The 13227-nt window shown below is 32.1% G+C and overlaps 1 long non-coding RNA gene across 1 annotated transcript; it reads left to right on the forward strand.

Moving 5' to 3' along the window:
- The first annotated feature begins 812 nt into the window (after positions 1 to 812).
- On the forward strand, positions 813 to 3194 carry LOC107030586. Its single transcript, XR_001458108.2, has 2 exons — positions 813 to 1395; positions 2937 to 3194. It is a non-coding gene; the product is annotated as an uncharacterized LOC107030586 (long non-coding RNA).
- The last annotated feature ends 10033 nt before the right edge of the window (positions 3195 to 13227 follow it).

A 13227-nucleotide genomic window follows, 5' to 3' on the forward strand; every position in this document is an offset into this window, starting at 1 on the left:
ATCCAAATATTGTAAGTTGTAAATAATAATTGATTTTAAATTTGATAGCTTAATGTACTAGTAACAAAATCAATTATGAACAAGAGTATCAGATACTCATTTGTTGCTCCCGGGGAAATTGAAGGAGGACGAGGACGAGGACTTAAATCTTTGACATTAAGGGTGTGTTTGGTACGAAGGAAAATGTTTTCCATGGAAAATGTTTTCCTAGAAAATGTTTTCCTGGAAAACAAGTAGATATTGGACTTATTTTCTCATGTTTGGCTGGTGAGTAGAAAACATTTTTTGAAAATGATTTTTAGTGTTTGATTTATGAATGAAAAATATTTTTGACGAACAGCTTTTATTTTTACTAGAATACAAAAAAATTTATGAAATTGAAAATATTTTTTTTTAAATTTATGTTTTTCCCCAAAAAAATGTAATTTGAAATCGGATGAGAGATTTAGAAAATGTTTTCCTTAATTTTTGAAGGGAAGTCATTTTCCTTAATTTTGAGGAAAATGAGTTAATTTGGAAAACATTTTCCAAAACTTTTGCCCCAACCAAACATGAGAAAATTGGAAAACATTTTTCCAGAAAATGTTTTCCTTCATACCAAACAACCTCTAAAAGGAAAAGTTCTATCTAACAATTTATTTTTTTAATCTAGTGATATAGTTAAATAATACATCCAAGAAGTAGAAACATGTAAGATTTGTAGTATATACATATCCTCTCATCAATATATTATCTTTTATCTATTTATCGGTGAATTTTTCTTTTCTCCAAGTACTATTTAGAAGGGACAACAAAAAGAACTTAATAAAGTTTCTATGCCTTCTATTCATGTAACAAAGAATTTGAAACAACTGTGTTTTTTAAAAATCAGTTGTATTATTCATTCCACATATAATAGGAAATAAATATCAATGATTGGATAATACGATTTATTGGTTCCAAATGCAATAGGAAGGGACAAGAGCAAACACTTGGATCTCTTTGCTCATCCTTAGAGATTTCTGAAAATAATGTGGAATCTAGTCAAGAATATTACATCAATCAATAAGAATTCTGTGGTCCTTGAGAAAGAGAACACACAAATCAAATTCCCTTGTTCTACTCATCAAATTATGCAAGCCTCCCAAACAACTAAACTGGGTATGAAATTTAAAATCAATTCACTTTCAATCTGTTGAGCTAAAATTTAATTCTATCTGATCTACGTTCAACTCAAAAGAAAAACAAATATTTGAATGAGGAAAACAAATCGTTGAGTGATCGCTTGTCTACCATAGAAGATCAGCTGAAATAAATAAGAAAAATGAAAGAATTCGTTGCTTCTCAACAATTGCATAGCCCGCATATGAAATCACCCGTATCATTTAAGTGGCCACTGACTTTTTATCTGACCAAGTAAGTAATACTTTACCAAATTCTATTGGAAAATAGTCGTTTTAGCATTTGGTGTATGGCTGAACTATCAGTTGATTGATCAAATTTAAAGAAATTTCTTCATTTCTGAAATTCTTTGCTGGTGATTTTTTCTCTCTCTTAGAATGTGGCTGTTTGATCACGTATATAAGTTAATTTTGTTCAGTAAGTATTATCACTTTTGTTGGCAGGAAAAAAATCTGTGACCAACTCCCTTCCTGCATAATTTACGTTGATTCTTCCTAACATTTTACCAAGAAGTGTATGATACATTCAATAATTCTAATTATGAATCTTTATACATGTACTAGGGTAGTGCAGATTTTGTTGATAAAACAGAGTTGTTTTATACATAGTTTCCATTTATTTTAATTTCTGTGTCGTTTCTTTTTAGACAGAAAAAGGAAAACTGATTTGCATTGAGTTTTATTGGTTTAGCAGCTACTATTGTAGTAATAGCTACCACATCTGAAATGTTCTAGCTATATCCAGTTATTTTAATTTTTGTGTCCTTTTCTCTCTAGATAAAACTTTAAAAATTGATATGCATTTTTTTTAGACTTTTAATTAGATTCCTTGGAAATTGTTCTCTTGTGTGCTAGCATACATAAGCGAAAGAACCATTATACTCGACCATATACAAAAATCTCTCAGCCCTTATAAACAGTCAATCATATATAAGTTTTTCTTTGTCCACTAAGAATAAGATTTTAAGATAAAAAATTGCAGGAAAGAAGTAGTAACAACATTGTAGCCTCACAGTAAGAACATCTTAGCCATATACAACAATGAGTTTTATCCCTTAAAACTTATCCCTTATACTATGTTGCTCGGACTCTTAAAAAAATTCAATGGGTGCATGTCGGATTCTCTAAAAGTAGTGGTTTGGAGAACCCGACACGGGTGCGGTATCGAAAGTGAAGAGTTCCCGCAACTTAACCCTTATGAATAGGCTTTTATCGACGTCAGAAGAACTTTGACATAACTATCAGGGTTATTTAGATAAATTATGGATATTTGTTGTTGTTGTACATCATGTTTTCCATCCATATACAGAATCTCTCGTCCTAATGTCCAGCAAAACAGAAATTTGAGTTGCACCTTGATCTTGTTTATAGAATCAAGTAACTCACTAAACCTGTATCATTTGAATTGCTTAACAGATTATTTCCTTTGTTATTTCTTTTTGTTTTATTTTCTGCACGTGCAGTTGTAGCCACACACTTTAAGATTGGTTGGTTTCTACAAGGAATAATGATGTGAAGAAAAAAGTTGTAACTTTTTTGATTCCTTGCTATAATAATAACATGTTGGTTTATAGCTGAAACAATGATATTTATGCTTGTTTAGTTATTCTGCAATAACTTATTTCTCCTAAAACATAATATAAATCTTCTTGATGAAGAATTTCTTCATTTGTACTAGCTTACACCACTTAATTTGTTCTTTGGTATATATTCTGTATTCTTGGTTAATTTATATCAACAAAGTTTTCTTAATCAATTTTTCTTATATTGTTGCAGCTTGTTGATATTTTGGATATCGCTTGGTTAATTTTCGAGTTCTTTTGTGAAGAATGAATCTCAAGTCAAGATTAAAGTTTAGAAGATGTTGGAAAATTATTATTTTTCTAGGAAAGTTGTGCTATGACGTGAAATCATAGTCTTGCTTGGGATATTGTCAATATGCTAAACTTGTTTTTTCAATTCAATATTGAAACTTACACCATGGGATGTTTACCTATTTTTATATTTATATCAGCTTTTTTTTATTGAGATTCATCATTTCCATCTTATATTTTTTGGTAGAACTTATAATACTTTTGTGAAATGAAGATACATAATCTTTGGTGGTCAATTAGAGACCAAAAATTTTGTTCGTCTCTAGAAGTTCATCTAATACAAGATAGTTTCTTGTCTCTAAAAGTTTCATGTAGGATGAGAATTCTTGTCCCTAGAGGCTCATCTAGGACAAGGTGTTTCTTGTCTTGAAAAATAATCTAGGACGATGTGGTTGCTCGTCAAGAAGAAGTAATGTAGGACGAGGTAGTTGATCGTCCATAAAAAGTAATCTAAGACGAGTTAGTTTCTAGTCTCAAAAGGTTTTAGTGACCAGAAAATACTAGTTTTTAAGATAAAAATCGTTTATTTGGGACAAGATATGTAATCCTTAAAAGTACATTAGCAACAAGCTTTGACTCCATCATTAAGTACGTTTAGCGACCAGTAAATGGAACCCGTCTCAATTAACCTTTAGCGAAGAAACATTTTAGAACGGGTGGGAACCAGCCTTTTCCCGTCTCAAAAGACTATTTGGGACCGGATTTTGACTTTCTAGGACCATATTTCCCTTCCTTAGAGACTGTTTTTCTTGTAGTGATACTTGAGAGACACCACCATGGTTCGGTCCATTGGAGCCGTTACTTGTGAGGTAACTATGTGCTCTGATGCCCAAGATCAAAGTGTTTCACCAGGCCTTGATGCCCCGACAAATGGAGCATTTGCTTAGACATGATTTGTCCTTACCTCCCTCTATATCCCCTTTGATTGTCTTTTAGGGTTTTATTGCATTTGAAAATAAATTTCTTTTTATTTGTGGTGGAGTGAGGCATTTATATACCTACCTCTTGTGTTAATTATATTTTATTTGTATATATTAGGTTTTCTGCTATACATTGTGTTTTGGCACTATGCTGTGGATATCTGAGCTTGTGGCTCCTTGTTTAATTGTAAATGGTTTTTGGACTCTTCTAAGAAGTTTTTGCCACCCTTTTTATTGTGTTTGAATGTGGATATTCTTGTGCAAATTTGAGTATCATATATGATCAATACCGATGACTTGAATAGTGCTTTTTATCAAACAAACATGAATTTGCGGCTACGATGAGGCCAAATGAAGTTGCATAGGCAATGTGTGAATTTTTTGCATCTCGCTGTTACTAGCTTATTATCGAACTGAGTCCATTGTTATGAACATTACACAATAGCTAAAGTGTGGAGTCTTGTTTGACATTGGTGTCAATTTATTGTGGTATAAACTTATTGTGAACCATGTGTGATGAACTTAATTGCCCTGTTGGTTTGGTTCAATAAGTGAAGAAAACTCTTGAAATGATCTTAGGCAACCATTTTAAAGAGTGAAATAATTTGACATAATACCTCTTTTGTGGGCTACCTTGTGAATATGTGAATCTTGCTTGAACACCCTTTGAGCCTTACCCTTTTATGGGTAGAGACTTTAGAAAGTGAGAATTCACTTTATCCGTTCACATGGAATACTTTTGTATTGTGGTTTGCTTGAATAGAAAACTAAGGACAAAAGTCTAAGTTAAGGGTGTGGTGAAAAGAGAAGGTACATCATGAAATGCAAAAAGTTCCCCTTTAATTTACCTATATTTTGAGAAAGATGGAACTCTTCCATACAAAAAAATGAAAGTGAACAGTGAAAGAAAAAGAATGAATAAGTTTTGAAATAAAGTTTTGAAAGCTCAAAATAAATGGGGTGTCGAGTATTCCCTGGAAAATGAATAGTGGGGTAAATTTTGAACATGAATGAGAATGTTGAAGAAAAGTAAAGCAGGTGTTGTCCATACAACATTTCATTAGGATAGCAACCATTGAGCCTAATGACATGCCTTTACATATCAGTCCCATTACAAGCCCTGAAGAGACCTTTTTGATCTTGATTGTGTTTAAGCATATTTTGGTTGGAAAATCAGGCCAAACCTATGGATGAATTCATACATATGTTCATCTTTGTGAGTGTGAGATTTGTTTGTGATTCGGGATCTATAATTTGTTGAACAATAGTGGGAATATGAAATTATCTTTGTGTGAGTGCATTTTAGTAGCTTTATTGAGATTGAACTTGCATATGAACAAATTATTATGGACTTGAGAATCTTTGATAGTGGTGAATCACAACTTCAATATTTGATTGCACAATTGATCCTTGCATGAGTAAATTGACTCTTGCTGTGTGCATTCATTATTGAGTTTTCTGTAGGACTACTTAAGACATCCTTTTTGAACGAAAAACATGAGTTTTGCTTGAAGACAAGCTAACTAAAGTTGGGGGTGTTGATGAGTCCTAGATTTGGACTCGTTTAGGGATCTATGTGTATATGATTAGTGACCTCCAATGCCTCTTTTGTGTCAATAGATGAATTTAAATCCTTGATTTTTAGGATTATGGATTGAGGAGCAACGCAAGCAAAATAAGTTGCAAGAAAGGTTCAAAGGGAGCTGAAAGAAAGAACAAAAAATGCCTGGTTATCACCAATTCTGTTTGGCGAGTCACCGAGTTTCCATTTGACCGCGTAAAATTCTAGTATACCAGTCTTGTAGTAAAGAACCAAGTTGGCAAGAGAAAGGAGCAGTCGTCAAGTCGCTGAGTGCTTCTGCGGTGCAGTGACTACATTGCCCGATGTGACAGACATGGAGGATACTGAAGTCCAAGGAAGAAAGGTGATGGATTGGAAAAAAAGACAGACCGCGGAGTGTAATTGGGAGCCCGACTTACTATAACAAATGGCTCTTTGCAGTCATATTTTTGGATACTACAAATATGTTTATGAATAGTTCGTTTAGTATAATCTTTTATTTTGACGTCGAATTATATAATTTTTCAGAGTTTTGAGCTGTGAGGAGTTTTTTCCATAGCTTTGAAGGATTGAGATTTTTCACTTTTGTGGTTCTTTGAGGTTTTTTAATTTGGATCTTCGTAAAGATGAAAATAATCTTAGCATGTTGATGGAAAGTTGAATTGGTAATAATTTTTATCTTTTTGATGCTTATCTAAAGCCCCAATTCATGGGGTGTGATTATATTATTATGGGCTTATTTAGTTCATGATGTTAGCTTAAGCATTATTTCAAAGTTGTTTCAATCAATAATTGTGGTTTAATTTAAAAAGTTGTAGTTCAAAATGCAGTTCTAACTTCATTTTTTTGTCTTGTCAATAGAGAGAGGTTTTTAGACAGATTATTTATTGATGGTCGGTGGGTATTGGGTTGTAACAAGTTCAGCTCGAGGGACTGAATCTTATACCCTTTTCCACATATTTAACTCGGGAGAGTGAATGGATCAAAGTGCAGGTTGTTCTGATTCGCATGCTTGTTGATGTCCAAAAGAAATCATCTTGATTCGAGGAAAATTATTCGAGAGAAAGTTTTCCTCCCCAATAGTCTAGCTTATTCACTAATTTAAATAAATTTTCTAACCGTTCCAATTACTCATTTCTCTTTATTAGCCTATAATTGAATTACACCCCAAATAATCTGTTTGATTATTGTTATTTCATATTATTTCTTGTTGTTATAGTTGATAATTAGAAACAAAAATCCTTTATTTGACAGTCGTGTCATCCCCCTAATTTGAATGATGTTTTTATTCATAAATGTCTTTTCCTATGGCTGAATTGAACATATTCACACTTTACTCTTGAATCATAAACATGTACCACTCCCTGTGGGACTGGACTGCAACTCATTAAGTTGGGTTACTATAGTTACTAACGATTGTTGACGCTCAGAACTAGAATGGATGTCTTTGAAATATTAAAACAATGACCTCTCCTTGGGCTTGCACTTCTGGTGCATTGGGTATCCCTTTATTTTGACGATCAACATATCTCCTTAAAGGACCTCGAACATCTCTTCCTGGAGTACGAACACCCCGAATGAAGCCTTGTCATGGGTAAATACTCAGCGAAAGATGTATTTAACAATATATGAACTCAAAAGTAAAGTTTTACTAATTTTTCTTACAAATAAATAAACTAAAAAAATTCTCAATACATTCAACTAGACAAGAAAGGTAACTCCTGTCTTAAACATTAGCATTGGAAATGGAGCAGACTCTTCAAAACACTACTTTCAATGAAACCTCTAACGTACTATGATAGAAGTTGACACAAGACCCATGAAATCCTAACAAAAACTATTATATAAATGTTAAGCCCTCTAAAATCAAGCACGCCCACCAAAGGTAGCTCTAATTTGATTGGATCAACAGAGTATCAGTTGATGATCATGAACACGTGCATCCCTATCATGAAATGATATAGGACAAATAACGTCAGTATATTAAATGTACAAGTAGGTAAGGAGAAATCAACAACATAACACAAGGCTTGAATTTATAGAAAGGAAGACATACACCACTCAACTTAGTAAAAAAAAACTCAACACAATCGGGAATACTTAACTCAACTTAGTATGAAAGCAATGATGGTAAGATTCAATGAATAAAGATATTTTCAAATAGTAGAGAATAACTCAATTTGTATAAAAATACATAAATAAACTCTTTACTCTTACTTGGGAGATTTTTTAACAAACAACCATCACTAAGAACAATTTTATGATACAACGTCTCGTCTACACTTACAGATCTCTCCTATACCATGCTAGAGTATATTACATCTTCAACTACGTGGATCAACTAAGCTATGCTTAAACCCAACAAGGAATCAAGTAAAAAGTATAATCCTTTACCTATGTTGGCATACATGGTTTATGAGGATTTTGAGTTGTATGAACTAATCTCCATATCGGTGCTCAATATTATTCCCAATAATGTATAACTCATGCTCATTTTGTTATTTCTTTAAAATAAATCATAACTCCTCCACTATATGAGATAATTACTAAAAAAATTTCTTAAAATAGTTTATCTTACAGATTCCTCATTAACTCGTTAAGAAATCGTTTTTTCTCATTTAAAAATTAAAGTATTAGATGTTGTAGAAAACTTAGTCCCGTCATATTCATTTTTAATAATGAACTCAATTCTCCTCATCCTCTTACTCATATACTCATGTCCTAAAACAACTTATAAATAATTGTTAAAGACTTCTCAAAAAGACGAAAAAACATTATCAACTTTACTCTTAATCTTTACTAAAATTTGAAATATGAATTCAAGATTTATGGTTAGAATATATAGTACTTTGTCAAAAATTTGATGAAGTTTGGACAGTTATCATTAAGAAGAGATCAAAGAAATGATTAATTGAATTATAATTGAAAGAAAGACGGAAGTGAAATACGGGAAGGAGACCATGGAACATTCCTGGTACAGGGTACAAACCCCTCACTTCAAAAATGCCATTTCTAGACCACTTCAGGTGCAGGCACCAACCCCTTTGGCCCTTCAGTGGCTCGCTTCCCTACCAAATTTATAGTAAAGTTGATAAATTTTTTCTTGCTCAATTTTTGTTCCTAATTAACAAAGAATAAATTGTTTTGTACCAGACTCCCTTGAATTAATAAATACAACATTATTCGTCAAAACCCACTCAAATTACATAAAAACAACCCTGAATCGCAAGACCCTCACCTCAAGAACTCAACAAAATTTCATTATTAAATAATGAAGCACAAAACGTCAAAGAAACTCAAGAGCTCAAGTCAAACAATGCAAAATTTTAAATTATAGGTGAAAATCACATGATTCGAATGACGCTGAATAAACCCATAACATAGAAACAAACATACCTTGTACGAACTAATTTTTTTGGTGAAAATCCTCAAAGCTCCATAATGCTTAAATCTTTCTCCCTTTTTCCTCCTCTTGAACCTTGCCCTAATCCTTCAAACATTTTATGATTAATATAACTAATCCCAATCAATTTAGACCCTAAAAGGGTGAAAAAACATGTGGGAGTAGTGGGGTAAGGAAAATACTAAAATAACTCTTTTTAAAATAGATGGCAAGGCCTTACTAGACAAGCTCTGTTCAAACATGCATATGTCCTTCATCCAAACTTGGAATTTACAAAACTCGGTGGTGCTGGAAAAAGGAATTAACGAGCTCTGATTTATATATCCCATATAACTTATCATATGCTTAAACTTATGGTAGTTTGAAGTTGATCCAAAACTCACAATTTAAGGGTAACGTGTACCGATCTCAATTTAGCTCTTTCTAGGATCAAGGTGTTACACTTTAAGCTATTGCATTCACTCTTTTCTTATCTCTTCTTCCTCCTGCTTCATCATCATCTTTAATAATTCAACCCTGAATCTTTTTATAATTGCAATCTATGTTGTTAAGATTCATGTATAGTAAAAAACTTTGGCAATAAGATAACAAATTTTTTTGAAGCAGAGAAAGATCATGGCATTCAGTATAGGATGCTTTATATGACCCATAAGGTATCGAATGAAATATTTTCGAGTATTCTTTCCTACACTACCGAGTTTCTAAATTTCGAGTTCAGATGAAGGAGATATGCCCGTTTGAATATAGCCTTCCCAATTTAGGCAATTCAGCCATTTATGGAGGTGTGTTTGGTCTCTTCCTTATCGCCCCTAGCCTAGCTTGTTTTTTTTTAATCTTGTAGGGGTGAAATCTAATTATATTAAATGTACCTAAACTATAAAACTTTTGGTAGGCTAGGTTAAATTTAAAGAGGAAAAAAGGGGAGAAAAGATTCAAGTGTTCAAGATTTCTTGCGAGCTTCAAGGATTTTTTTGAATTCGATCCTATTGAGGAATATATGTTTCCATAGTGTTGGGTTTTGTTAACGCACATGCAAATATTGAGTTACATCATCTAATTTCATCCTTCAAATTGTATATTGTTTCTTCGTTCATGAAAGTGAAGGTTTATTTGAGTTCTTGATATGGGAGTCTTGCGTTTTAAGGTTGTTCTTGAGGAAATTTGAGATGATTTTATATACAAGTGCTAGTTTTACTAATCTAAGGATGTTTTGAAGAAATTAATTTATTCTAGTTGAATTAGAACCAAGAATCGGGAAGAATAATACATAAGTACGTTCAAGGAGAAAGGGTGGCGCGATGAGCCACCTCCCTAGCACCGCGCCTGCAGTGCGCCAAAATAGAGCTTTAGAAGTTTAAGGGTGTTTTCCCTATGATAGGAATGCATTAGGGTCGCCTGCTCTTCATTTTCGCCGATTGTTCCGTCTATGATTCTTTTAAAAAAAATAATGTATCCTTGACAGCTTCCTAATCAATAAATATCCAAACTACATATGGTCATTTAGAAATCTTGTATTCAAAATCATAATTATTCAATTCACATTTCAAAATTAAGATAGGGTTAAGAATAATATTTGAGAGAGTTCTTTTGATTCATTTTGAGAGGTCTTATGAAAACTTTTAAAACTTATTTTAAGACGAGTATGAAAAATATTTGAGCAATAGCTTAAAGTGTAAGATAAAATCATCTCATATTTCATGAGGGGAAATCTTAATTTTCGAATGAGTTCATAAGGAATTTTTGAGCATTATCTCTTTTATGATAATCATTTGAGTAATAATCTCAGAGTTGAGAATGAGGAAATGTTTTTTAAACATAGGAGCATGATTTATATTATTGGGAGTAGTATTAAGCACCGATACATGGGCGAATTAAGACTACTCAAAGACCTCATAAACCATGTATGCCGACATGGGTAAAGGGTCATAATTTTACATTATTCCTTATTGATTTTAAGCAAAGCTTTGTGGATTCAAAGTTGAGGATGTCTTATACTCTGGAAAGGTATCAGGCAATATTGGCAGCATGGGCAAGAGTCTGTATCATCACGTACCTCATAGTGATGATTGTTAGTTAGAGAATGTCCTAGTCATGATTGTTAGTTAGAGAATCTCCTAAAAATTAGAGTAAAGAGTTATTTTTGTATGATTAAATATATTCTGTTGTTATTTTATAGCTTTAAAGGTTTTCGTTATACCACATTTTTATTGTTGCTTTTATACCACATTTTTATTAGAGTAAAGGTTTTCTTTATACCACATTTTTATTGTTGCTTTAATATTGTATTGAGTTGAGTATCTATGAGTTGAGATTGAGTTGAATTAAGATGTAGTGAGCATGTTTTCTTTCTTTTGAGTTCAAGCTTATAAGTTCTGATCAATTTTCTCCTTACATATTGGTATATCCAATGTACAATCGCCTTTTGGCCTACATCATTTCATTAAAATAATAGATCAGTTTAGGATCATCAAAAGGCAGTTCGTTGATATCACTTGCAGTTCGAGTAAGCTTTTATGAGCCTCCTTTATTCTAGAGTATTCCACTTTTATTTTGAGTTGGTTAGGATGTCACAGTTTTTATCCGAACTTCCACCATATTATTATAGATGCTTCTAAAATAGCGGCATTTTGAAGATTCATTTTATTCCCATCTTCCTTGTGGTATTTTAAAGATTGACTTAAATGTTCATGTTAATTCATATATTTCAGATCTCTATGGAGTTAAGTTATTATTATTGAGACCTTATGAGCAAAAGATATACATTTGAGTTCATTTATTGTTGAGTACGTCTCCTGCAGTGTATTGAGCTAGACCAAGGGTTCACTTGGATAAACAATGGTTCTCCAATGCAAGTTACTCTCGTGGTGTAGGCTCAGGTGTAAAACATCATCGACACATGTGTTAATACAACTTCTTGACCAAACTGTTAGAAGAGTATTATATTGTTCACGTATGTGGGAAACCTCAACTAAGTTGATCCATTAAGAAATAAGGATTCATCAAAAAAGTATGATCATGTACTCATGTTGGCAAGACATAGTCTATGAGGACTTTGAGTTGTCTGACCTCATCCCCATATCGGTGCTCAATACAATTCTCAATAATATATATACTTATTTTCAAATGTATTAACCATACTCTTTCTCTAGTTTAAGACAATTTCTCTAACCATCCTCTTTAAAGTGGTTACAACTCTGTACTAAATTAACTCTTTTATTTTTCTCAAAATATACTATATTTCATCATGTATAAAAGAAACATTTGAAAAATACTTAGTTCTGTGATACTCTTGCTAAAATATTGGTTAAAACATTCTCAAACTTCTCTATACTTACTAAAATACTCAATTTAAAAGATTATCAAAATTTAGAACTCAATAAAGGGTTAATGCGGAAATAAATACATAAATCATTCAATTCAAGGATACTAAATTCAGAGGGTTCATTAAGAAATATTGACATGAATGAATAAACTAAAGAATCGTAATGCATAATATATAAAAATTTATTAATTAGTAATATAATTTCAAAAACAAAAAAATTGGAACTCATGAAATAAAAATTAACTAATCTCAAGAATACTCAAATCTAGGAATCAATATCAAGATTACTCTTTTACTTATTTGAAAGTAGAAGTAGGACGTGAGGACCAACTAGTCCCAAGCTATGATAGCTTTAAATATTTGAATGAATAAGTCTGTTGGGGCATCTTGAAGCACAACTTGATTAGTAGCCTTGAATCCGTAGCTTGAAGGACAACATTCAATTAAATCTTTCTTCAAACTCATGAATTAGTTTCTTGAAATTTCTATGACCTAGAATTATAATTTTCTTTAGTAATTCATAATTTTAGGGAGAAATTTGAGTTGGAAAGAATGAAATTCTTGGAGAAGGACATACCTCGAAGAAGAATCTTTTAACAATATTTAAAGAATCATGAATGTAAGTCATCTACTTTTATTTTTCCATTGGGATTTGCCTTAGGATTTCATAGAGAAGAGAATGAGGGATTTCAAGATGAAAATATTATTGGTTTGGCCCTTTAATTAGTAAAATAATCCAATGTAAGAAGAAAAAAATGACCCTTTTATGATTTTAAAAAAATCCACTGTAAGAAATGACCCTAATATTAATTTTCTAGCCGACTAATTCATCACTGCGCTACATTAGGTTACTAAAAGGGTTATAACGGTGTGCTTAAAACTCATATTGACAAAAAATTGTGCTATAAAGAAGATTCGAAACCTTTAATTTAATTGGTTATGGATAAGAGAGCTCTTTATATATATATATATATATATATATATATA

This window comes from Solanum pennellii, chromosome 9 (genome assembly GCF_001406875.1).
Source record: "Solanum pennellii chromosome 9, SPENNV200".
NCBI lineage: Eukaryota > Viridiplantae > Streptophyta > Magnoliopsida > Solanales > Solanaceae > Solanum > Solanum pennellii.